Raw genomic sequence first — 18,596 nt, forward strand, 5'->3', positions numbered from 1 at the left:
ATTCTTGATAAATCACTAACTGGCTGCAGAGCTTTGGGCAAATCAGTTTCCTCACCTCTAAAATGAGAAGTTTAAACTACATAATCTTTCATATCCCTTCTAGTGCTAACATTTTATTAGCCTAAGATTTATAAGTTCTAGCCTCATCCCAGCAGAGTCTTCACTTCTTGGGGCTTTGTGCATGACCTTCTTTCAGGGATATTAGAGAAGAGATCCCTGAATGGGGTAAAAGGCTGAACAAAATGACTTTAAGGCCTCTTCCAACTGTAAGATTTTATGAACTGGCTCCTTCATTTTGTGCCTATCTGCATTTTCCTTCTATACTGTATGAATCTTTAATACTTGCTTAGAGAATTAGGTGCCTGGAAAAATATAGCTTTTCCCCTGGAGGTTAAATGTCTCTATTCTTCTTTACTTAATAACACGTCCATGCATTTACTTTAAAAGTTATTATAGTTCAAAGAAATGTGGGCCAAAGGTAAATCTACCGAGCTTTGGATCTACAATGCTTGCTGCCTCAGTAACCCACCAGGAGTAACTGACTCAATGGAACCTACAAATTGGAGTTAAGAGTTCATTTAGCAGTCCCTCCTTCTAGCTCAAGGCTACCTCGCCTGAACCACCATACCAAGTACAAGGGAAATTTAAAAATCAATGGAGAAATCTCATTAGACAACCTATTCTGTGAATATACTGATATAAGCTAGCTGAGGTCAGTCCATAAGCTTTCCAGGTAGCCTTGCCAGTAGGATAGGGGTGAAGGGAAGGGGTGGGATGGGGTCCTGCCTTGAAGAAGGGAAAAGAGAGCTGGGCAAGTTTCCAGCAATTGATGGCTTCTGAAGCTCAGTAAGGAACTGGGTTTGTTTGTCCAAGTTAAATGGACATTCCCAGGGAATCACTTAATAGTAATTTACCAAATGCTCTCAATTCCTACAATGTGCCAACAACTGCAAAAATACTTTCCATTTCTTTCTGAATAATGTGGATGATTCCCTTTTGATATTTGTGCAGCAACAACAGGTCTAAAAGCTAAATGAAAAAAAAATCCTTCCCATTCATAGAAAGGTACCACCCAACCCTGCTTTAAATTAATTCCCTAATTAAACATGCTCATGTTCCTTAAAAAGGAGTTCTTGGATTTGCTGAATGAATGAATGCCACTGAAACTTTATATGGCTTATTATGAGTTTTTGTTTGGTTTTGTTTTGTTTTACAAAACTATGTTGGCTCAAAAATGCAAGTTTTCTAGACCAACTGGCATGTTTCAACTCAACCAATGTAACCTGTAATTATTCATGTTATAATAAAATGTTCTATAGCCTTATACATTTAGACCTTCACCCAAATTCTTTCTTTCCTTTGGACAAGTGGCCTGTAAGGATAAATAGAAGAACCTGGGGAAGATTAGTCTAGAGAAGAGAAGACTGAACAGAGTCATGTTCTCTAACCTTAAATGCATGAAAGATAACTGTTATGTGCCAAAGGAAGCAAGCTTGCTCTAACATAGCTCCAGGCGGGATTAAGATCAGTGAGACAACACACAGGGAAGCAGATTCCAGATTGAGCTCAACTCATTCAGTGATTCTGTGAATTAAAAATATCCCAAAATGGAAGGGTTCACTTTGTAACATAACCAATTCCATATCACATTACATATCTCACAAAAGGTTTGATGATCAGATGATTTTGTTGTCCTCGACAACTCTGGTAATCTGTGATTCTGCGTATTACAGTGTTTAGTTAATGTGAACATAGTTAGTTCTTTTGGACAACCTGAGCTGGGCTCAGAGTCAAGGAAGATGTCATATGCAGCTGTGCGACCAACCCTCAACCAGTCTGATAGCTGATTGGGAGGGGTGATAGGCATGCCAATAGCCTTTCTGGACATCTTCCCAAAGTTCAATAAAGAGTGAGCCAGAAAGCTCTCATTAATGACAATGACATTTACTAGGGATGTAGATGCCACTCTACTAGATGGCCCTGTGATACACTACTCAAAAGCAATGCTTTATGCTTTTTCGAAACATTTACTTGCTGATGCAAGATAAGTAGCTTCCTGTTGTGGTGCCAGATTGGCAGCGACATGAATCAAATTACATATAACCTCTACCCTCACAGGATTTCTATTTTTCGAGTGGGGAGCTATGTCAAGGCCATTAAAAAGGCCACTCGCCCTGTGTGTGGTTAGATAATGCCAAGTTATGTTCAGCAACATAAAGAATACCCCTGACAACATATGGGATTCTCTTTGTCACATCATTCCTTGCTCAGTAATTGATGTGTTACGCAGACAATATGCAAACAAACAAACAAAAAATCTTCAGGACAGAAAGAGAGAAGTGGTTATTAGATATAGGTTTTGGCTGTCAGAACAGGCCTCCCTTTCTGCTCAGGGACATTTCATTATCATCATCATCTTCTTCTTCAGTATCATTATCATTATCATCTCCCCCAATATGATGTAAGCTCCTTAAGGGCAGCTACCGTCTCTTTTGTATTTGTACCTTCAGAGTTTAGCACGTTGCTTAGTTCCTTATTAGAAGTCAATTAACAAAAGCTTAATAACTGTATTTTCATTCATTCATTCATTATTAAATTACTTGTATATAGTGCTTTAAGATTTACAAAACATTATATATATGCATATGTGTGTATGTATATATATATATATGTATAAATAATATACATACATATAATTTTATTAGATTCAAGCTAGCAGAAAAAGTGAGGTACGTACAGATATCTAGCCTAAACAAAGAGAAGTGATAGAAACTGGTTATCCCAAAACAAGGTAGAAAAAAGAGAGGAGTTACTTTATCGTACCACCTCCTATGACATCTGAAATTCAGGCTTAGAAGAGAAGCTTCAGGGAATGTACCCCTGGAATTTGCCTCTGAGTACTGTCCCCCTTCCTGCCTAGGAGTTATTTCCTTATCTGTCCCCCCATTAATCCTCTACCCCACCATTAATCATTTCTATCACTAAGTTCATTGAATGAGAATGTTACTCATTTTAAGCTTTGTTAGTTTTTTTCATTATAATTATTATTATGGGAATTAGCATATGTCAGTTACATATACTGTTGATTTTTCCTAATCATTAATTTTATTATTTGGCAATGTAATAAGGCAGACTACATCAAGAGGCATAAGAAAATCAATGCCTATCATGAATACATTTGCATTTTGTCCCATTTGGAGCATTTCCATCTTTCCTGTGGAAGCTTATTTCTTATCTCCACATTGACAATTTATCAGGTCATGATGTTAGCATTTTCCAAACTCAAATTCTCAAGTTAATACTCCTTCAGCTTCAAAGTCACTGCAACTCAGAAGCCTCTAGCTTAAAACAACTTCATTTTAAAGGGCTGTATATTTTGTTTCTTCCTAGCAGCTTTAAATCCACTCACAGCAGTCCCTGACAGAATTTATGGGAATACAATAATATGCCCATTAACTACAGTCAACTAGCTACTAATTCTGTGTCTTTAGAATGTCTTCATTATTAATGGAAAGCCCTGCCATGCACACTGAGATACGAGGAAGCAAACTAAAAGAAAAACCAACCCACTCTTAATTATATTCATAATTGCTCCCATAGATTCACAATTCCTCATCTAGAACTTTTAGTTCATGGACCAAATCTGACCTATTTCTGCAAGAGCAAAATGTTCATGCAATTAGGAATCAGTCAGCAAAAAGCCCACAGGCTTAACAAAGAATCATAGGTCCAGGCAATGTGCCTAACTGTGTATTTGTTTTTCTCTCAGGTGTGCTACCTTCTAATTCAGCTTAAATCCCCACTTGCTGTTAAATGTATCTGATAAAGAAAGGTATCACTGCCTGTGTATCTGGAGCCCCACCAACAGTGTCAGAAATAGGGGTGAGGTTTTCATATAGCCATTCTTCCACAGGCAAGTGTTCAAAGAACAAATTGTAGAATATGTGTGTGGGTACTGTGTTGGCCTTGTGGGGCCAACTGGAATAAATCAGAGAGTTAGAGATGGGTTTCTTTTGTGACTGTTTTGCATTTAAAATGAATTTAAACCCAACAACTTTTTTTTTTGTTCCTTAACTGTTGGGTGCCCCCTGAAGCACACGACACTATTGACCACCTCCTCTTCTTAAGTATTCCTTCTCCTTTCCCCTTACATGTCTTTTGTCTCTCTTACCTATTGACTCTTTCCTAATCTACTTTGCATGATCATCATCTCTTCCCTACCCCATACTCAGGAGGATATCCCAGGGTTCTGTTATGAGGCTTCTCCTCTCCCTCTAATTCTCTCTCCTGGTGATCTTATCTGCCCCCACATATTTAGTTATCCCTTCTATGGAGATGATATCCATGTATAACTATCCAGCTCCAATCTGCTGAGCACTAATCCCACATCATCCAATGTATGGGCATTTCTACCTGGATATCTCATAGGCTTCAAATGCAATGATTTAAAATAATATTTATTATGGTTTTTTCACCAAAACTCTCCCCTTCACTCTTAATTTACCTCCTCCTGTTGAAAGTACCACCATCCTTTTGCTCACTAAGGTTCATCTAAGTGACTTAGAGGCATCTTCAACTTGTCACTCTCACTCTTCCTTCATAGCCAATCAATTGCAAAGTCTTATTGATTCTATCTTCACAGTCTCTCTCCCCAACCATCACCTTCCCTCCACAGATATAGCTACTAACCCAGTTAAGGCTCCTATTACTTCATACCTGGACAATTACAACAACTTCCTAATTGGTCTCCCTTCCTTCACTCCTTTTCCTCTCAAATATATCCTCCACATAACTACTAATTGCTCTTTCTAAAGCACAAATCTGATGATGTAATTCCCTTGCTCAAGAAACTGTTTGGGATAAAATATAAGTTCTTCCGCTTGTCATTTGAAGTCCTTCACAATCTGGCTTCAGCCTTTCTTTATATACCAATTTCACATTACTCTTCCTTGCACATTGTATTTTCAAGCCAAACTGAAGTACTTGTAACTCCCTAAACATGGCATCTGTCCCTTGCCCCAAAAGCTGCCCCTCCTCATCTCACTCCTCACCTCACCTCTTGAAGATGCTTTTCCTAAGTTACTATCATGTTATTTATCAAATTTTAACCTTTTAAATCATGGCAGGAAGGGTTTTCTCAAGAAAATGTTTCCTGATAAAGTCTATGTCCCACTGTCAGACACAGCTTGGTAGATTATTTTTGCTAAACTATTTTTCTTTCCTATAAGGGAAGATTCCATTTGGGGAGGTGGGAGGAGGTAGATCAGGAAATTACTGTTTGGAAAAAATTTTTAAAAGCATCAATAAGACTTTAAAAAATGAATAAGGAAATTGTAAGCTCCTTAACAGGAGAGAGGAAAGACAAGAGATAAAAAAAAAAGTCTATATCCCTTATAAAAACAAAAAGAAGAACAAAAAAACAACCAAACATGGAACTTTCAAAGAAAAATTAAAACAGGGTTTTGGATATAACTTTAAATTGCATTTGTGATCATTTTTGTAGAGAGTAAGGCACCACAACAGGAGTTTATTAAGAGATTACAATGTGCCAATCACAGTGCTCATTACTGGGGTTGACATAAACAAAGACCATTCACTTTCTGACATATCCTCAAAAGTTCTTCTCTGTAGCATACCCACTTCAGGAAGAGAACCTTGACCAGCTGAATCCCACCTCCTCTTATATTCAGACTAGCACTTCTGAAACCATTTCCTCAGCTTGAGGCTCAGTCTTTGAAGTATCTACCCTTCCTTTTCTGTATCTGTTCTCTCAGTTCCATTTTCCCTCACTCCTGATACCTAGCGATTTCATGAGGAAGGGCCTTATTCACTTCTGTCACTGAAGAAGACAATTCCACTCACAGTGCAAGTCAAAATCTACAAAGATCCCAGGACTTATTTCTGGAAGAAACCTTGGTGGCCATCTAGTTTTAGGATTACAGGGTCATGGCTTCAGAACCAAGAGGCACTTGAGATCATTTTGTCCAATTACCTTATGCTACATATGAGAAAACTGAGACCTAGAGACTATAGGTGCTTTTCTCATGGAAGTACAAGAAGTAACAGATATGGAATTAGAACTCAGGCCTTCTGTCTCTTAATTAAGTGATCTTTCAACTTTCCAGTATTAGTGAATTAATGCATCATCTCTTTAAGAGTGTGTATATTTTATTTATTTTTAAAATAAATTTTAATGACCGTCTTTGTTTTTATATCATGGCATGTCTAGATATGTCAAGCTTCCAACCCAAAATTGAATCTTCCTTTTAGGAAATTTTTTCACATCTCCAGGACTATTTTTTGTCATTCCAATTACTCAGATTTTAGCTTCCTTTTAATGATATATATTTTTTTATTTATGTGCCTGTATTTGTGTGTACATTTCAAATGAGGATTGCTGAAATGGAGATTAATGCCTAGGTGGGGTATAGTATAGGCAAAGGAATGAAGCTAATGGTAGAATTTAATACAGTGTTGGCTGACAATGGGAAGGTAAGGGAGGGAGCTTCCCATTTTCTAGCTTGAATAACACTGCGCAGGCCAACCCTTTTGATTTTCACTCTAATGACTTTCCCTCAGAAGCCAGGAAATCAGGAGGTTCCAATAAAAATTAGGAGGTGGAACAGATACAAAAAGCTAACTGTGACTTTCTTTAAACTTTTGCCCTGTCCGCTGATAACCACTATCCCTTTAAAGAACCATGGGGATGTGCCATGGCTTTGAAAACGATGCAATCGGAGTCAGATCTGTAACCCTGAGGTTGAAAGGAAGCGAAATGGGCATTTATCATAAGATTTCATTTAGGATTTTTACAGTAATTTTTTCCTCTTCAGGTTTTAAACAAAATATACAATAGCATAAATGGAAAGGAGGTAAGAAGGAAAGGAATATCTGCAAATTAAATAGGGAACTAAAAAGAAAAACTAATTGGAAAATAATTTGGCCTCTGCTCAAAAGGCAGAACATGCCAACCCCCAGCCAAAGGAAATGTATGGTCTTTTCACAGTGGTTGGTATTCAATTAGCACTTCCCTATTGTGGATTGGCTGGATTGTCAAGGGAATAAATCATTCACATGCTCTTCTAAGGGCTCACTGTGTTACCTCTACCATTTCATCAATCTTCTCATCAGCTTTGTCATTACCCATCTCGGAGATTTCTCACCTTTTCAGGAACCCTGCATGATTCTGAACTCATGAAGTATTTGGCCACTATCATCTCAGCTATTAAATGTCAGAATCACACATCTCAAACTGTGTGTCAAGGCGCTGTATTCTTGCAGCAATGAACCCATTACCTTTTTTTATTTTTTAATTTTTTATAAAGTGTGCTCTCCGGTCATCAGAAATTGTATGCTGGAAGGCCTGGGAGCTCAGTTTGATTGTGTCTCTATGCGTGCCTTTGAGAAGAATATCTATGGCTAGACATACTCATTTGCTGTGGCTTGATAGTCAGTCTGCACCCCAACCTCATGCAAATAATTTCTGCTGTTCTTTTCAGGCTGATCTCAGCAGCAGAACGAGGTGGGATGACAGATCAGAAGATCCAATTTCATTAGTATTCACCGCTTTGTCAGAGGAGAATTGTGGATCTCTCAATTTTACTGTTATCATATGTTTTCTTATGTCCTGAGAGGTGTGTGGGGAAGGAAATGGGGAAACAAAATGCAGGAGAATGTATCCTCACAACCAGGGTTTTCATAGCTTTATAGGTTTAGTGATAACATCATCTAGTCCACACATTCCTCTGCTTCTTCTTGCCTGCTCCATATACATATTACAGATGGAGATATTGAGGCCCAAGAGTTTAAGTGACCCTCCTAAGGCTTTATAGGTAGTAAGTAACAAAAAAGGTCCATTGACTCTGAACCTAGCATTGTTTTCCATACTATCTCCTTAGCATCTTGGTGGATAGTATATAATATTGGAAAGAACCAATGTACTTGGAGTCAGAAGACATGAGTTCAAGTTCTATCTCTGATGCTTCACAGACATGTGACTGTGAGTAGTTAGGTCACCTGCCTGAGCCTGTTTATGTTTAATCTGTAAAATTAGGGTGCTGGATGCAGCTCCAGCCCTGTAATTAAGGCAAGTGAAGAAGGCTTGGCCCTGCATGCTGAAGCTTAGTGGAAACTGACAGCACCACCTTAAAGCCTAGGTCTTCATCCTCCCCAGCAGGCATTGGCTCTCCAGGGATGTCTCTCCAGAATTGAACTAGCCCTTTAACGGTGTGGAAAGTGTTGTGGGGAGTATGCTTCCTCCTTCCTGGTGGTCAAACCCCAGATAAGTCCCTTCCTACTACCTCCTACCACTCCATGCCCCAAATACAAAAGTTTCTGGTTACATCTCTGTACCTAACAGGGTTGTTGTGTGGATTAAATCAGAAAGTGTTCTGTAAAGTGTTATAATAATATTATTGGGAAGTTCCTAAACTTCTTGGGAAAATCTTTAATCCTAAAATTTAAATTAAAAAAAAAACCTACCTCTCCAGAATGCAAATTTGCCACTAGATATTCAATGTATCCAATGGCTATTTATTTTCTCCTTTCAAAGAACCTTCCTACACAAACACTTGAGAGTGATTTTTAAAGCTTCAAGGAGAACCTATTTCCCCACCCATCTAAGCATTTGAAAATATTGAGGTCACTTTCTGCCGTGGAACCCTGCCATAATCTGGGCATCTGTAGTGGCTGCCTCAGCTGCAGGGGATGCACTAAAACAAACAAACAAAACAAGCCCTGGGTCCCAGGCCAAGCTCTGCCTTCCAACAACTTGATTCTTCAAGAGGAAGGAGCATCAAAGTGGAAACAATGCTATAAATAAAACGGGCACCCACTGACTGTGAAATCACTGAACATAACGTATGTTAGGAATGTTCTGGAATAGGCTTGTATAGCCTGTCAACTGAAGAGTGACTGAACAGGTTTCAGTATCTGAACTTAAAGGCAGGAAACAGCAAAGATAAGGAATTAAGAAAAACAAGAAAAGACATGTATGAAGTAGGAAGAAAGGAGAAGATCAGTGTACACAATGCCTACTAATGTCAACTGAAGCCTGATGAGAAGGCAACTGACAACATATTAAATACAAAGACTATATGCATTATAATGAAGAGATACATGGAGGGAGGCAGGGGCACAGCTGTGTAATATTACATATGTTCCCAGATGTGATTCTGTGACAGTAGGTCTTACTTAACTGTTTTTCTTCATTGCAACAGAGAATTCTATGGTGGGGACAGATTTAATGAAATAAATGGTATTAATATGTGTGTATGTATGTGTGTATAATATATTTATGTGTATATATATATGTGTGTGTGTATATATGTGTGTGTATATATATGTGTGTGTATATATATGTGTGTGTATATATATGTGTGTGTGTATATATATATATATATATATATTATATATATATATATATATATATTTGTGTGCTTTTATTTCTATTTTAAAAAGATGAGTAATAGTAAAAGGAAAAAAAAAAACCAGGATCAACAAGTTAAATGTTTAGGGTCAAAGTAGAAGTATTTATATATCATTGATTGAAAAGACCAGCTCCTGTTTTTGTCCCCCTGATCACAGCAACAGTTTGTCCTAGAACTATCCCCAGGACAACTAGGTGGCACAGTGGATAGAGTGCCAGGCGTGAAGTTAGGAAGGCTCCCTATTCTGAGATCAAATTTGGCCTCAGACACTTACTAGCTGCATAACCTTGGGCAAGCCACTGTCTGTTTCATCATCTATAAAATGAGCCAGAGAAGGAAATGTTAAACCACTCCAGTAGCTTTGCCAGGATGGCATCCAAAATAGGGTCATGAAGAGTCAGAAGTGACTGAAAATGACTGAAAAAGAAAAAGAAGTGTCTCTTCTTTTAGGGAATATTCTGTACATGAACAAAATAGAACTACTCTCCTTTTGTACCATGTTCCATGAAACAAGTTGATGTTTTGAAGAATCCCAATGACCCTACTGATTTCTATACCAATTTATCCCATCTTTCATCCATATCAAACTGCTTAAACATTTTTTTAATGTTTATAGCTTTGTCTTTAGACTCTTTTACTTATAAGTCAGCAGTTCTTCCTAACCTTCATTTTCTTTTTCAGGTTAAGTATTAAAGATTCCCACCTATTTTCTCAAAGTTGCTTATTCTTTAGCAAAATAAATGAGAATACTGAATATTCCTAAACTTTAAAAGTCCTTAATATCTTATTCATTGTATTTTGGGGTTTTCAGTTTTCTCATGGAGAAAAAAAATTAATTTAGTCATAACTCAACTTTATATATTATTCACCTGCTTCTTCTACAACACAATCCTGAATAATAAAATTTGTTGCATGTTGTCTTAATTTCTACCGCATGGGGAAGGAGAAATCATCAAGAAAATCTTTAACCATTATGTGGAAAACCTTGAAAGCCCATGCTTTGCCATCAAGGTTCAATTGTTATCTTTTATCCACTGCTCAATCCATTTCATTATCTGATCTAAATTTTTCTCTAGTTCTTCTGGTACATTGCTGGGCAGGTGGTGTACTATTTCCTGGTTGTAGGAAGCTACGGCTTCTTCACAAAGAATTTGGAAAATCTCACACTGAATGTTGTCCTGTAGTTTCTTTACGCTATAAACCCTCTTTTCAAGTCTTGTATATAACAGAATTATCTGTTTGAAGCACAAAAGCTATATGAAACGTTTCATTGTTCAGGGAAGAAGTCACAGCCATGAAAATCAACAATAACTCCACGTTCTTTCATTTTATTTTCTAACTCATCAACTACTCTGTCTTCATCCAAAATGGGACATTCATATTCTTCATGAAAGCCATCACATAACTGTGCTTGCGCTAAATTGCCCACATTAATGTATCTCAGTGCTATTCTTGATACAAGTTCTTTACCTAGTGTGGTCTTTCCATTCCCTGGTATACCACCCCAATTGCCTGCTCTCCATGAAGAAGCAGCCTTGAACATTTTTTTTTTTGTATTTAAGCTATATCAAGCCTTGAGCATTGGCTTTGAGTGTAGTTTTCAAGTCTAAAAAAAAAACCAAACCAGACACACGATGACCAACAGATATCTAGATGAAAGTGCATAGATGTAAATCCATCTCCATTAGGCATAAAAGCATAAACTGCAAACAAGCCTGGAAGGGCTGCTGCATTCGGGGTAAATGACAGCAAAATTAATTATTATTAATTTATTAATTAGGTATATTCTCCTGTACTGGATAACCATTTGCTAATTAATTGATGGAAACAGACATGGTACAGAAAGGTCAAGTTGACTGTTTTGTTATGAACCTAAGTACATAGCCTCCTCTGCCAGATGAGAAAGAGATGCCTACCACTTTTTTAAGTTGTCTCCTGGACTCTCCTAGTACAAGTTATGTAAGCATTGAGAAGCGATATCCAGGCTAACAGTCTGTCCTCAAAGATGGGAAAATACCAACATCGGGCAGCCAAAAAGTGTGGGTTGCAAAGGGAAATGAACTGCTCTCGATGCCAGATCTCATTTTAAGTCACGGCTTGTTCCTGCGTATTCCTGTTGGGCCAGTAATAATATTTTCATTTATAAAGGGATGCCATGTAACATCATTAAGATTTATTTAATGCGGTATTTTAAATTAGAGTCTGGCTTAACTAAAAAAAAAAAGTCCCTTTGATATCCCAATGTAGAAATTTGTTATCTGCTCTTAATAAGAGACTCCAAAGCCTTTGGGTGGCCCAGGACCACTTAAGTGATTCATATGTAATGGAGGGATGAAACAGTGTACTTGATAAAACATTTTTGTAGGATTTTTTAATTATACATTTATTAACATGTGTAAACATGCTTCAGGATATGTATTTATCTTTACTCTCTTTGAAAACCTCTGGTCTGCTGGCAGTAGGGAATATAAATTATATTTCTTTCCTCTTTAAAAAAAATTCATTTCAAATCCTGAATTGGCAGGGGGGAGGAGGTTTGTTGTTTCTGAAAAGTGCCTAATTACTGTATCTAATCAAAAAAGGCTTAAAATCATTTGGAGGGTGGGACTACCACAACACCACCAAAAAATTAAAAGCATCACATAACTCTTACCAGAGAGGGTATCTTGGCCAGCAAATACAGGTCATATTACTTTGAATTAAAGACTTTACAGGGGAAACCTCTTTTGGAAAAAGGAACTTTTTTGATCGTGCTGAATCTAATTCTTTGGGGGAAAAAAGTGATAATTATACATCTGATGAATCTACCCAACCTCCAAATCCAGGCTTCAAAATGGACACTTCAATGAGAAACATGTTGAAGCTCTTAGCACAGTCCCTGGCCCACAGAATGTATTTGATGATTGTTGACTTAATGGTCTAAAACATCTCATCTATACTAATGACTTTGATATTCAGGTAGTATCTGTTGAATGAATAATTAATTAATGAAGGGATGAACAAATGAGCCACGCCCACTAATGGTATTCCCCCACCCTCACCCCCATAACTCTGTCCTGAATTTCCTTTTCTTTTAACTTTATATACTCTCATCAGCTTTCATGCATTCAATTATCTCTAGGGCTATGATTCCCAAACCAGTATATCCAGCCCTACTCTCTTCAATGAGCATTATGCGTCTTCAACAGCATCTTAGACATAGTATCTCTAATACAAGTCAAAAACTCATTCCCCTGAAAACTTTCTCCTTCTGAAATTCCCCTATTGTTGTTGAGTACACCACCATGTCACCAGGCTCAGAACCTCAGTATTATTCTAGACTACTTACTCTCATTCTACCTACACATCAAATAGATCATCAAATCTGTTCGTTTCTACCTAAAGAATATCTCACCTATATGTTTCCTTCCCTCAATTCATATAGCCACAATCCTAATTCTGGTCAGATCTTCATCACTTCTACTAATCTCCCTGCCCCAAACCTCTTTCCATTCCAATCCATCTTCCATTCAGTTAAACAAGTTGAGTTTTCTAATGTGTAGATCTGACTATATCATTTCTCCTATTCATTGAGCTTTGGTGGCTCACTATTAATTTCCAGGATCAAATATAAAATTCTCTGTCATTTAAAAATCTTCATAACCTTTCCTCCTGTGCCTAGCTCCACCCCCACCCCCAACTCCACCTTCCTTTCTCTTACTCCCCTCTACATTCCAAAATCTAGCTATACTGGCCTATCTACACTCTTTAATCATGACAACGAATTTCCAGACTGTGTGCCTTTGCACTGGCTATACCCCCATAAAAAGAAGGTTCTGCTCCACCCTACCACCTACACCTTTTGTTTTTCCTGGCTTCCTTCATGACTTAGCTCTATTCTAATCTTTTGTTGACGGCCTATCTATGTCTCCCAATCTTCAAATGCCTTCCCCTTTCAGATTACCTTAATCTATCCCTATGTATTTTGTAAGTACCTATTTATCTATTGATTCCCTCACTAGAATATATATTTCTAGAGGGCAGGGATTGATTTTTTGTTTATTTGTTTACTGTCTGTGTATACCCAGTACTTCTGTTGTACCTGCCACCTAGTATTACATGTCGATTGACTGAATGAATGTATATGAGAATTGTTAATATTAAAATATAGGAACTTTTGTGTAATAGTTTTCCTGTTATGGAAACAAGGACAATTACTCTTAAAGGGCTTTCTGAAAAATTAAATCAGACATAAAAAAGAAATAAGCTCTATATATATACACTGAATTATGATAAATAGATTCCTTCCAGGGTAACAAGCTATCAGCTAGAAAAGAACCTCATGGAAGGGGGGCTAAGCAATACCCTCATGCCCTGAAAGAATTAATTTGCCTTACATGAATGAACAATTTATTCCCAAAAGCTATTTTTGCAAGCCCAAATCACCATGGTCTCTGTTAGCTATAAATTCACTAACATAAAGATATAAGATTAGAAAATTTGAGCTGGTAGCTTTATATCTGGCTACTGCAATTACTCTAATAACAATTCAATTGCATAAGTTGATGACTTTTCACAATTTATTCGCATTCTCTTTTTATAAATGCACCTAATACATAGAGACCTCTGAGCACATGAGCTCAAGTAATAATAAATATAACTACTAAATTAGAAAGTGATTAAAATCCACCAAAACAAAAGTCAAAAGCTTAATAAATGTAGGAGAGCATAAAAAAAAAAACCTAGTACATTTATTTCACATGGTTTCAAGTTTCAGACTACAGTAGGCATTATTGGTCTCACCTGGTTGTCATTCCAGATCAAAGGAATCATTGGAAAGAGGAAAGCAATTAATGTAGAGGCAGCAGGACATATTAGAGCATTAGACTTGGAATAAGGAGAAAACGGGAGGCAGTTGGATGGCTCGGTGGATAGAGAGTCAGGCCTGAAGTCAGGAAGACTTGAGTTCAAATTCAGCCTCAGACAGTTACTTAGCTATGTGACTCTGGGCAAGTCACTTAACTTTTGTTTGCCTTAATCGACTGCAGAAGCAAAATGGCAAACTACTCCAGTATCTTTTTATGAAGCAACCCCCTAAGAGATCACAACTGAACAACAACAAAGAAGAAATGAGTTCTACCTTTGCCTTAGGTACTTATTAGTCGGGCAAAACACCTAACCTTTCTTAGCCTCAATGTTTTCATCTGTAAAATGGGGTATCTATAATTGCCACAGAGGTTTGTAGCGAGGATCAAGTATAATAATTTGTGTAAAGCACTTTAGGAATCTTTAAAATCTATATAAATGTCAATTATCGAAATATTTTGTACTTATATAAAGTACAGTGACAGATATTTCTTCAAATACATTTCTAATGCTGAAGTTACTAGACGTTTAAGTCCATGAGGACAGGGGCCTATCATGTGTCTTTGTATCAGTGTGTGTTTATATTTAGCAGCATGGAGTAGGCAGAGGAAGCGTTTTGAGGAAGAGCATAGCTGAAATTAGAGGAATGGGGGAATAATACAGTATAGGAGTAGGAGCAAAGTAGTGATCACCAGGCAATAGTTATAACGCTTTAAGTATTCCGGTGTTTTGTACTCTGGGATACATGCCAGAAGATACCAATCCTTAGGGTACAATAGAGATCCTGAACTAGCCAATCAGGATCTCTGGGTAGACAGCAAGGCTTTGAGTCAGTTAGGTGGTGCCATAGTGCACAGAGTGCTGGGACTGGGGTCAGGACGACCTGAATTAGAATCTGGTCTCAAAGATTTTCCAAATATGTGACACTGGGCAAGTCGCTTAAGCTTTGCTTACCTCAGTTTCTTCAACTGTAAGGAGGGGATCATAATAGCACCTATCTCCCAAGGTTGTTGTGAGGATAAGATGAGATATCTGTAAAGGATTTAGCACAGTATCTGGCACATAGCCAGGGCTTAATAGATGCCTCTTTCCTTGTTCTTTCCCTTGATGCAATGCAAAGGACACTGAATTTTGGAATCAGAGGGCCTGAAGAAATGTTTTGGCTCTGCCACTATGACATCAGGTAGATAATTTCGCCTCCTAAGCTTCATGTTCTACATCTGTAAAATAGGCATTATATGAGAGCTGCACTCTCACAGGGCTGTTGTCATGAACCAGAAAATGCTACACAAATTTAAGCTATAATTATTATTATTATCCTTCAAAGCAAACCAAATGGATCAAGTATTCTCTACAGTAAATTGTATAAGTGAAGACATGAACTACTGCAGAGAATCATTTGCAAAATTCTACCTCTGAAGAATGAAATCACAGGCGATCCAAGGAAGGGACAATGGAGGGATGAATGGTCAGTACAGGTGGGCTTCAACACATCACTATCTATGATGTGTAGCCAAGAAATAGTGCAAAATATACAGGGAATTGTACAATTTGAGAAAAAGAGTGTGGCATATTGGACAATATTGGACTTAGAGTCAGAAAGACCTGAGTTCAAATACTACTTCCAACATTCAAGATCTTCATGAAATGTGGCAAGTCATTTAACCTTAATGAACATCAGGCACCTTTCTAAAACTAAATGAGGTAAGATAAAGAATGGTTGCAACCAACGTCAGTAGGAAGGAATGCTGCCTTGAGCGTTCTCACATAGATAAAGCTAAAAGTCCTGTGGCATCGCTTCCATTCTTCCATGATCTTTCAAAGACCATGGACAATGATCAACAATGACCCCCTGTTAATTCTTTCAGTACCCTATGCTCTAGTTCCTGTGACTTGGCCTTATCCTTTGAACTCATCAAAGGCAGAGAGGCACCATCTTGCTGTCATCTTCTTATCTTGGCTATCCATTCCTTGAGAGACTCTGTAGTACTGCAGAATCAGTGCAATGAAGGGAGAGACAGAGTGAATCAGAAAGACCTGTTTTTAAGTCCTGCCATTAACATACATTGGTTTTGTCAACCTCTCAGTATCGCAGACAACTTTCTAAAACTATAAGAGACAGAAGAGTTGTGGACCCAAATTGGTAAAGGAAGTTTCTTCAAAGGGGAGCTCCCTACATTGGTTATATTACGTACATGCATATAGGTATGCCTGCCTATATATATGTATTCTCTATTGGCCTTTTTTGTTGTCTGCAAACCAGAAGTAATTCTCCCTAGTAGAGATAAACAAAGCAAAATAAACCAAGTAAATCTGTACAACTTCTCTCTGTTATTTTTGGTTACTGTTTCATTTATCCTAATCACCTGTCCTTCTTGAGGGGATGACAGAAAGGAAGGTGTACTGGCCCTTTATAAAAAGCAAAGGGATCATAGGTAGACAGCCCAAGTGCTGTGCTGGCATCCATGAAATATTATGAGCATTAGTATTATTTCCTGGCAGTTCTTCTACCATGCTAAGGTCTCAGCCCTGTCCTCAACCAAGGCTTTAAATGGATTCCCAACAAGAATGGAAGCCTGGCTAGCAGGGCTGCTCCCTCCAACTATTTCAGTGAGATTTTATTATTAACATTTCCTTGGGCCACCCTCCCCAAACAGAACCTCCCTGTCAGCAACCCCTTACCACAATCTCCAGGTTCCCCAGAAATATAGAAGTTCCTCCTTAAAATATGCTCTCCTTGAATGTGAGCGCTATTCTTTTTGTTTTTGCCCATTCTCTGTATCTCTAAAACATAGCACAGTGCCTGGCACATGATAAGCACTTTATAAGCTTGCTTACTAACTCTTAAATTTACTGATGACTCCAGATCCCTATAGCAATAATATTTGGTAAAGTCTTCTAATTTGCAATGTCTCAGATTGGGAGAGTCTTCCAGGAAAAGCAACAAAGACTCTTTAGCTTGATAAACAGGTATGTTCAATCAATATGAGCTTTGTCTGCTCTGTTTATCTGCCTCTCTACTGAAAAACAGTGGTATCATCACAGGAGACAGCCTGGTCCCTACAGCGGCTTCCTTCTCTAGCAAAAGAAATGACTGGTGTGTTTTGAAGAAATATATGACTGAGCTTCAGGGACAGCTTCACATCTGTTTGAGCCCTAACTGAGAAGATTTCCCCATAGCAGGAGAAACATTTAATTCTATCAAAATGGATAGGTGCTTTCCCCCACACCCCCTGGGTTTAGCTAGATAGCAGTGGCATGACTGCTGATTTTCATTTCAATCAGAATTATACAAGATCATTGCCTAATTAGAATGGCAAAAAGAAAAAGACACACACACAAAAAAAGGATCATTTTTCACCTACCCAGGAAAAAGGGAATACTGTAGTCTATTAAGAAAATGATTCTCATTTACCAAAATGACCACTTGAATTTCTATTGGCACCACTTGCCCTGATATTCAGGCTGCAGAGTCCATCCGCTGATGTTTTTGATAGAAATCCATATGCAGAGAGGTTTATTTTCTATTCACAAAAAGGATCACAACAGTCTGAGGCATGGGACACATGATCTCTGCTGGATAAGCTATATATTTATTTTAAAAACCAACCTCAGAAAGTTTGGTTGTGTTTAAACCACCATGGCATAAAAACCATAAAAGCCTCATTGATGCCAGCAGAATGTGGTGGTCTATCTAAACTAGGCTGGTTTGGGGTTTTAGTCATGGTTCTAAAGATGCCCCACCATGGGCCACATTCATAGGGAGAAATTCAAGTTATTATTAGTAAGTCTGGGATCAACCAGATAGAGAATTTTCTCTGGTCTGAGTGTCCTGCTGTGATGGAGACACAGTCATTTCTTGAGACTGCATTAGCAGCAATGGCACACACACACACACACACACACACACACACACACACACACACACACCCACACACACAACCCCAACCCAGAAATAGAAACAAAGGATATAACATAGAGCAGAAAGGGTCCTTAGAGATCACCTTGTTTAATTCTTCACTTTACATGTGAGAAACCAAAGCGCGATGAAGTAAAATGATTTGCACAAAGTCAGAAAGTTAGTAGAACCAGGATTAGAATCTGGGCCTCTTGGTTCTTAACCCAGGACCCTGGTGCTCCTTAAGTACTTACTTTTTCGGGAGTAAATGTGATCTGAAGGGATGATCTTCACTCAAGGGGTCTAAATATCCATTGTGAAGTCTCCTCTAAGAAATATACATGGGGGGCAGCTAGATGGCACAGTGGACACAGCACTGTCTCCAAAGAGACCAACAAATTATATTTGGCTTAAAACAACACCAA

General features: G+C 38.0%; 1 protein-coding gene and 1 pseudogene across 6 annotated transcripts in view; both read right to left on the reverse strand.

Moving 5' to 3' along the window:
* Positions 1-18,596, reverse strand: part of MACROD2 (mono-ADP ribosylhydrolase 2) — a 2,138,630-nt gene that overhangs the window by 627,111 nt on the left and 1,492,923 nt on the right. The gene's annotated exons all lie outside the window — the stretch shown is intronic.
* On the reverse strand, positions 10,442-10,971 carry LOC144455416 (adenylate kinase isoenzyme 6 pseudogene; annotated as a pseudogene).

Source organism: Phascolarctos cinereus, unplaced genomic scaffold (assembly GCF_003287225.1).
Source record: "Phascolarctos cinereus isolate Bilbo 61053 unplaced genomic scaffold, phaCin_HiC Scaffold_2;HRSCAF=192, whole genome shotgun sequence".
In the NCBI taxonomy this organism is placed as follows: Eukaryota; Metazoa; Chordata; class Mammalia; order Diprotodontia; family Phascolarctidae; genus Phascolarctos; species Phascolarctos cinereus.